The sequence below is a fragment of the Euleptes europaea genome, chromosome 16 (genome assembly GCF_029931775.1).
Source record: "Euleptes europaea isolate rEulEur1 chromosome 16, rEulEur1.hap1, whole genome shotgun sequence".
In the NCBI taxonomy this organism is placed as follows: domain Eukaryota; kingdom Metazoa; phylum Chordata; class Lepidosauria; order Squamata; family Sphaerodactylidae; genus Euleptes; species Euleptes europaea.
Window position 1 is genome coordinate 218887 of NC_079327.1, and position 8783 is coordinate 227669.

Genomic DNA, 8783 nt, shown 5'->3' on the forward strand with positions numbered 1-8783 from the left:
AGTATTTGGGAAGGGGGGGCTTAAAGCCCAGGCAGAATAGTAGTGTAGGGGATCCTGTCTTTTCGATATTCAATGAATACTTGGGAAGAGGGGGCTTAAAGCAGAGGCAATAAATAGTGTGGGCGAACCTGTGCATTAGATATTCAAAGATTATTTGGTAAGGGGGCTTAAAGCCCAGGCAGTAAAGTAGCGAAGGGGAACTTGTACGTTAGAAGTTCAATGATTATTTGGGAAGCGGGACTAAAAGCCCAGTCAGTAAAGTAGTTTAGGGGAACCTGTGCATTAGGTATTTAGAGATTATTTGAGAAGGGGGGGCTTAAAGCCCAGGCAGTATAGTAGTATAGCGGAACCTGTGCATTAGAGATTCAGAGATTATTTGGGAAGGGGGGTCTAAAAGCCCAGGCAGTAAAGTACTTTAGGGGGACCTGTGAATTAGATAATCAGAGAATATTTGGGAAAGGGGGCTCAAAGCTCAGGAAGAATATAAGTGAAGGGGTACCAGTGCATTAAATATTAAGAGACATTTTGGGTACGAGGGGCTTAAAGCCCAGGCAGTAAAGGAGTGTAGTGGAACCTGTACATTAGATATTCAAAGATTATTTGGGAAGGGGGGCAAAAAGCCCAGGAAGTATAGTAGAGAAGGGGAACGTGTTTATTAGGTATTCAGAGATAATTTGAGGGGGGGCTTAAAGCCAAGGCAGTAGTAAAGAGGTACATGTGCGTTAGGTATTCAGTGATAATTTGGGAAGGGGGGGCTTAAAGCCAAGGCAGTAAAGAAGTGAAGGGGATCCTGTGCATTAGGTATTAAGAGATAATTTGGGAAAGGGGGGCTTAAAGCCCAGGCAGTAAATAGTGAAGGGGAACCTGTCCATTGGGTATTTAGGGATTATTTGAGAGGGGGTGGCTTAAAGTCTAGGCAGTAAAGTAGTGTAGGGAACCTCAGCATTCAATATTCAAAGATAATTTGGGAAGGGAGCCTTAAAGCCCAGACAGTAAAGTAGTTTAGGGGAACCTGTAAATTAGATAATCAGCGATTATTTGGGAAGGGGGGCTTAAAGCCCAGACAGTAAAGTAGTGTAGGGGAACCTGTGCATATCTTTTCGATATTCAAAGATTACTTGGGAAGAGGGGGCTTAAAGCAGAGGCAATAAATAGTGTGGGCGAACCTGTGCTTTAGGTATTCAGAGATTATTTGGGAAGGGGGGCTTAAAGCCCTGGCCTTAAAGAAGTGAAGACATACCTGTGCATTAGGTATTCCGAGATAATTTTGGAAGGGGGGGCTTAAAGCCCAGGCAGTAAAGTAGTGAAGAGGAATTTGTACGTTAGAAGTTCAATTATTATTTGGGAAGGGGGGGCTTAAAGCCCAGACAGTAAAGTAGTTTAGGGGAACCTGTGCATTAGGTATTTAGAGATTATTTGGGAAGGGGGGGCTTAAAGCCCAGGAAGTATAGTAGTGTAGCGGAACCTGTGCATTAGACATTAAGAGATTATTTGGGAAGGGGTGGCTTTAAGCCCAGGCAGTAAAGTACTTTAGGGGAACCTGTGAATTAGATAATCAGAGAATATTTGAGAAGGGGGGCTTAAAGCCAAGGCAGAATATAAGTGAAGGGGTACCAGTGCATTGAATATTAAGAGACAATTTGGGTACGAAGGGCTTAAAGCCCAGGCAGTAAAGTAGTGTAGGGGAACCTGTGCAGTAGATATTCAGAGATTATTTGGGAAGGAGGGGCTTAAAGCCCAGGCACTAAAGTAGTGTACGAGAACCTGTGCAGTAGAAATTCAGAGATTATTTAGGAAGGAGAGAGGCTTAAAGCCCAGGCAGTAAAGTAGTGTAGTGGAACCTGTGCATTAGATATTCAAAGATTATTTGGGAAGGGGGGCTTAAAGCCCAGGCAGTAAAGTAGTGTAGGGGAACCTGTGCAGTAGATATTCAGAGATTATTTGGGAAGGAGGGGCTTAAAGCCCAGGCACTAAAGTAGTGTACGAGAACCTGTGCAGTAGAAATTCAGAGATTATTTAGGAAGGAGAGAGGCTTAAAGCCCAGGCAGTAAAGTAGTGTAGTGGAACCTGTGCATTAGATATTCAAAGATTATTTGGGAAGGGGGGCTTAAAGCCCAGGCAGTAAAGTAGTGTAGGGGAACATGTGCATTAGATATTCAAAGATTATTTGGGAAGGGGGGCTAAAAGCCCAGGCAGTAAAGTAGTGAAGGGGAACTTGTACGTTAGAAGTTCAAAGATAATTGTGAAGGGGGGGCTTAAACTCCAGGCAGTATGGTAGAGAAAGGAAACCTGTGCATTAGGTATTCAGAGATAATTTGGGAACAGGGGGGCTAAAAGTCCAGGCACTGAAGTAGTATACGGGTGCCTGTGCATTAGATATTCAAAGATTATTTGGGAAGGGGGGGCTTAAAGCACAGGCAGTAAAGAAGTGAAAAGGTACCTGTGCATTAGGTTTTTAAAGATAATTTGGGAAGGTGGGGCTTAAAGCCCAGGCAGTAAAGTTGTGTAGGGTATCCTGTGCATTAGGTATTCAAAGATTATTTGGGAAAGGGGGTTTAAAGCCCAGGAATTAAAGCAGCGCAGGAGAACCTGTGCATTAGATATTCAAAGATTATTAGGGAAGGGGGGCTAAAAGCCCAGGAAGTAAAGTAGTGAAGGGGAACTTGTAAGTTAGAAGTTCAAAGATAATTGTGAAGGGGGGGCTTAAACTCCAGGCAGTATGGTAGAGAAACGGAACCTGTGCATTAGGTATTCAGAGATAATTTGGGAACAGGGGGGCTAAAAGTCCAGGCACTGAAGTAGTATACGGGTGCCTCGGCATTAGATATTCAAAGATTATTTGAGAAGGGGGGGGCTTAAAGCCCAGGAATTAAAGCAGTGCAAAAGAACCTGTGCATTAGATATTCAAAGATTATTTGGGAAGGGGAGCTTAAAGCCCAGGCAGTAAAGTAGTGCAGGGGAACTTGTGCATTTCATATTCAAAGATTCTTTAGGAAGGGGGGGGCTTAAAGCCCAGGCAGTAAAGTAGTGTGGTGGAACCTGTGCATTAGATATTCAAAGATTATTTGGGAAGGGGGGCTTAAAGCCCAGGCAGTATAGTAGAGAGGGGAAATGTGTATAATAGGTATTCAGAGACAATTTGAGAGGGGGAGGGCTTAAAGCCCAGGCAGTAAAGTAGTAAAGGGGTACCTGTGCATTGGGTACTCAAAGATTATTTGGGAAGTGGGAGGAGCTTAAAGCCAAGGCAGTAAAGTACTTTAGGGCAACCTGTGAATTAGATAATCAGAGATTATTTGGGAAGGGGGGCTTAAAGTCCAGGCAGAATAGTATTGATGGGGTACCTGTGCATTAAATATTCAGAGACAATTTGGGTAGAGGGGGCTTAAAGCCCAGACAGTATAGTTAACAAGGGGACCGTGTTTATTAGGTATTCAGAGACAATTTGGGAGGGGGGGCTTAAAGCCCAGGAAGTAGTAAAGAGGTACATGTGCGTGAGGTATTCAGTGATTATTTGGGAAGGGGGGCTTAAAGCCCAGACATTAAAGTAGTGTAGGGGAACCTGTGCATTAGAAATTCAAATAGTATTTGGGAAGGGGGGCTAAAAGCCCAGGCCTTAAAGTAGTGAAGACGTACCTGTGCATTAGGTATTCAGAGATAATTTGGGTAGGCGGAGGTTAAAGCCCAGGCAAAAAAGTAGTGCAGGGGATCCTGTCTTTTCAATATTAAAAGATTACTTAGGAAGAGGGGGCTTAAAGCCCAGGCAGTAAATAGTGTAGCGGAACCTGTGCATTAGATATTCAAAGATTATTTGGGAAGGGTGGCTAAAAGTTCAGGAAGAATAATAAAGAAGGGGAACCTGTGCATTAGGTATTCAGATATAATTTGGGAATGGGGGGTTTAAAGTCAGGGCACTGAAGTAGTATAGGGGTACCTGTGCATTAGGTATTCAGAGATTATTTGGGAAGGGGGGGCTTAAAGCCCAGGCAGTAGTGAAGAGGTACCTGTGCATTAGGTATTCGGAGATAATTTGGGAAGGGGGGGCTTAAAACCCAGGTAGTAAAGAAGTGTAGGCGATCCTGTGCATTAGGTATTCAAAGATTATTTGGGAAGGGGGGCTTAAAGCCCAGGAATTAAAGCATTGTAGGAGAACCTGTGCATTAGATATTCAAAGATTATTAGGGAAGGGGGGGGCTTAAAGCCCAGGAAGTAAAGTAGTGAAGGGGAACCTGTGCATAAGGTATCCAGAGATTATTTGGGAAGGAGGGGCTTAAAGCCCAGACAGTAAAGAAGTGTAAGGCAACCTGTACATTAGATATTCAAAGATTATTTGGGAAGGGGGCAACCAGTACATTAGATATTCAAAGATTATTTGGGAAGGGGGGCTTAAAGCCAAGGCAGTAAAGTAGTGTAGGGGAACCTGTGAATTAGATAATCAGAGATTATTTGGGAAGGGGGGCTTAAAGCCCAGGCAGAAAAGTAGTGAAGGGGTACCTGTGCATTACGTGTTCAGAGATAATTTGGAAAGGGTGGGCGTAAAGCCCAGGCAGTAAAGTAGTGAAGGGGATCCTGTGCATTAGGTATTCCGAGATAATTGGGAAAAGGGGCCTTAAAGCCCAGGCAGTAAAGTAGTGTAGGGGATCCTGTGCATTAGACATTCAAAGATTATTTGGAAACGGGGGGGGAAGCCCAGGCAGTATAGTGTAGGGAAACCTGTGCATTAGGTATTCAAAGATTATTTGGGAAAGGGGGCTTAAAGCCCAGGCATTAAAATAGTGTAGGGGAACCTGTGCATTAGGTATTCAGAGATTATTTGGGAAGGGGGCTTAAAGCCCAGGCAGTAAATAGTGTAGGGGAACGTGTGCATTAGGTATTCAGAGATTATTTGGGAGGGGGGGTTAACATCCAGGCAGTAAAGTAGTGTACGGAAACCTGTGCATTAGATATTCAAAGAGTATTTGGGAAGGGGGGTTTAAAGCCCAGGCAGTAAAGTAGTATCGGGGAACCTGTTCATTAGATATTTGAATAGTATTTGGGAAGGGGGGCTTAAAGCCCAGGCAGTAAAGTAGTGTAGGGGAACCTATGCATTAGGTATTCAGAGAATATTTAGGAAGGAGGGGCTTAAAGCCCAGGCAGTAAAGTAGCGTAGGGGAACCTGTACGTTAGAAGTTCAAAGATTTTTTCGGAAGGGTGGGCTTAAAGCCCAGGCAGTAAAGAAGTGTAGGGGAACCTGTACATTAGATATTCAAAGATTATTTGGGAAGGGGGGCATAAAGCCAATGCAGTAAAGTAGTGTATGGAAACTTGTGCATTAGATATTCAAAGATTATTTGGGAAGTGGGGGCTTAAAGCCCATGCAGTAAATTAGTGTAGGGAAACCGGTGCATTAGGTATTCAAAGATTATTTGTGAAGGGGGGCTTAAAGTCCAGGCAGTAAAGTACTGTAGGGGAACCTGTGTATTAGGTATTCAGAGATTATTTGGGAAGGGGGGCTTAAAGCCCATGCAGTAAAGTAGTCTAGGGGAACCTGTTCATTATTTATTTGAACAGTATTTGGGAAGGGGGGGCTTAAAGCCCAGGCCGTAAGTAGTGTAGGGGAACCTGTGCATTAGGTATTCAAAGATTATTTGGGAAGGGGGGCATAAAGCCAATGCAGTAAAGTAGTGTATGGAAACTTGTGCATTAGATATTCAAATATTATTTGGGAAGGAGAGGCTTAAAGCCCAGGCAGTAAAATCGTCATGGGCAACCTGTTTGTTAGATGTTCAAAGATAATTTCAGACGGAGGGGTTTAAAGCTCAGGCAATAAAATACTGAATGGGTTCCTGTGCATTAGGTATTCAGAGATAATTTGGGAAAGGGGGGCTTAAAGCCCAGGTAGTAAAGTATTAAAGTGGAAGGGGGTCTTAAAGTCGAGGCAGTAAAGTACTTAGGTACTGTGCATTAAGTACTGTGCATTAGGTATTCTGAGATAATTTGGGAAAGGGGGGCTTAAAGCCCAGGTAGTAAAGTATTAAAGTGGAAGGGGGTCTTAAAGTCGAGGCAGTAAAGTACTTAAGGGGAACTTGTGCGTTAGATATTCAAAGATTATTTGAGAAGGGGGGGGCTTAAAGCCCAAGCAGTAAAGTAGTGAAGGGCAACTTGTGCAGTAAATGTTCAAAGATTATTTGGGAAGAGGGGGGGCTTAAAGCACAGGCAGTAAAGTAGTGACAGGGAACTTGTGCGTTAGATGTTCAAAGATTATTTGGGAAGTGGGGGCTTAAAGCTCTGGCAGTAAAGTAGTTAAGAGGAACCTGTGCGTTAGGTGTAAAAATAATTTGGCAAGGGGGGGCTTAAAGTCCAGGCAGTAAAGTAGTGACAGGGAACTTGTGCGTTAAATGTTCAAAGATTATTTGGGAAGGGGGGGCTTAAAGCCCAGCCAGTAAAGTAGTGACAGGGAACTTGTGCATTAGATGTTCAAAGATTACTTGGGAAGGGGGGGCTTAAAGCCCAGTCAGTAAAGTAGTGAAGGGGAACCTGTGCGTTAGATGTTCAAAGATAAATTGGGTAGGGGGGGCTTGAAGCCCAGGCAGGAGTAGTGAAGAGGTACCTGTGCACTAGATGTACAGAGATAAATTTTAAAGGGGGGGCTTAAAGCCCAGTCAGGATAATATTTAAAGGGTACCTGTGCGCTAGATGTACAGATAGAAATTGGGGAGGGGGGCTTAAAGCCCAGTCAGGAAAGCAGTGAAAGGGTACCTGTGCGATAGATGTACAGAGTGAAATTGCAGAGGGGGGGCTTAAAGCCCAGTCAGGAGAGAACTGAAAGAGTACCTGTGTGCTAGATGTACAGAGAGAAATTGGGGAGGATGGCTTAAAATCCAGGCAGGAGTGTAATGAAGCGGTAGCTGTGCACTAGATGTACAGAGAGAAATTGGGGAGGGGGGGCTTAAAGCCCAGGCAGCAGTGGAGGGAAATGGTCCGTCAGAGAAAGGTGTTCAGAAAGGAATCAGGGTGGGTCGGCGCAAAGCCAAGGAGCAGAGGGAAAGTGTTCCTCTGAGGCTGATGATCAGAGAGGCAGGGACCCGTCAACCCCAAAAGGAAGACTGGGGAAAGGCCCTGTAAATAAACTGCCTGGAGTTAAATTCAAAGGGGGGGCGTTACCAAAGACTGACAGGCCCCCAGGCAAAAGCAGGGAGCATCCTAAGGGGAGGCAGCCAACAAGTTAGAGGGAGCGAGTTAGGGGGAGAGGGCTCTAAGTGCAGTTTTTACCAGAAGTCAGAGACACCAGGCTGCAGTTACAGGCACCAAGAACTGTCCAGCAGAGCCCCCACTTACCATTCCCACTCCTGTCAGCAGGCACACAGCTCCTGCCCTCCATAACGCCCACAGCCGCTCCCACCTACACTCAAGTCCTCAATGGATGGAGAGGCTGCCACACACCACCAACACCAATCCTTACCTGGGGTTAGGGAGGCTGCAAGGCCTCGGACACTAAGGGAGGGGCTCTGGGATTCAGAAGCTTTCCAGATATCCAATGTCCCCCCCACACACACCACCACATTTACTTACCTGTAGTTTGGGCAAAGAGTCTTCCCAGTTCTCTCCCCAATACTCAGCACTAAAACTTCCGACTGTAGAAGATCTCCCCCCCCACCTCCATCCCCGTGCCTCATTCCCAAGCTCCCCCATCTCCACAAATTCGGGATGGATTGAGTGGTCAACCACTGCATCCACTTGTCATTAACAGTACGATGAGGAAGAAGGCGGGTGGAACGGGGGGGGGGCCGACCAGCTCCTCAGGTGGTCCAGGAGCCATGACGGACCATCCAAAGCGATGTGCAGTCTCAGGAAATTCTGAAGCCATGGGGGTGGCAGGGACAGGGGGACAACTGTATTCTTGGCCTTCTTTTCTGGGGGGGGAAACAGACATTTGTAAAAATTAAAATGCAAGCAACGCTTTTTTTTTTAACCAAAGTAAGTGAAATACGGGAAGGGTATCATTAACGAGTAAGAAGGAAAATTGCAGGAGGGGGGCTATAAACCCCAACAGGTAGACAGGAGAAAGGACTTCTCTTAGATAGATAGTCAAGAGAGAAATCTAGGAAGGAAGGGGGCATAAAGGCCAGGAGGGAGACTGGGGGAGGGAGGGGATATCAGTGCAGTCCTGAGCATTTTTACCAGAAGAAAATCAAAGGGCCAGATTTGAAGGGGGGGCTTCTTACCCCTGGCTGTAGATGAAGGGGCCAACAGCCTGCCAAAGTAAAAGAGTGCCAATGGAGACCACCACGCTGCAGATCCACACCCCAAGCACTGTCCAGCAGAGAGCACCACCTGCCATTTCCTCTCCCGCCAGCAGGCACACAGCTCCTGCCCTCCAGGATGCCACACACCGCCTCCCCATACCTTCTCCAACTGGCATTAGGGCGGCTGCAGCAACGAAAGAAACAGAGAGAATTTTGCAGCCCCTCTAACGCCAGCAGAGGAGCTATGGAATTCAGAAGCTTTCCAGGCCTACAATACTTCCCCCACCACAATAAATAACCTTAATTTTCGGCAGTCTGCTTCATCGTCCCAGTTCTCTCCCCAAACACTCAGCCAAACTCCCCTCAAAGAAGACAGCAGCTCTCCCCCCTCCACTGTGCCTCAGCTCCAAGCTCAGAGAAAACTGGGAAAGGGGGGGCAGAGACCTGCCCACAGGCCAAAAGGGGAAGGGGCTATTCTCAGATAGATATTCTGAGAGAAAATGGGGGAAGGGGGCCTGAGACCCCCCCCCCACAAGCACAAAGGGGAAGGGGCTTCACTCA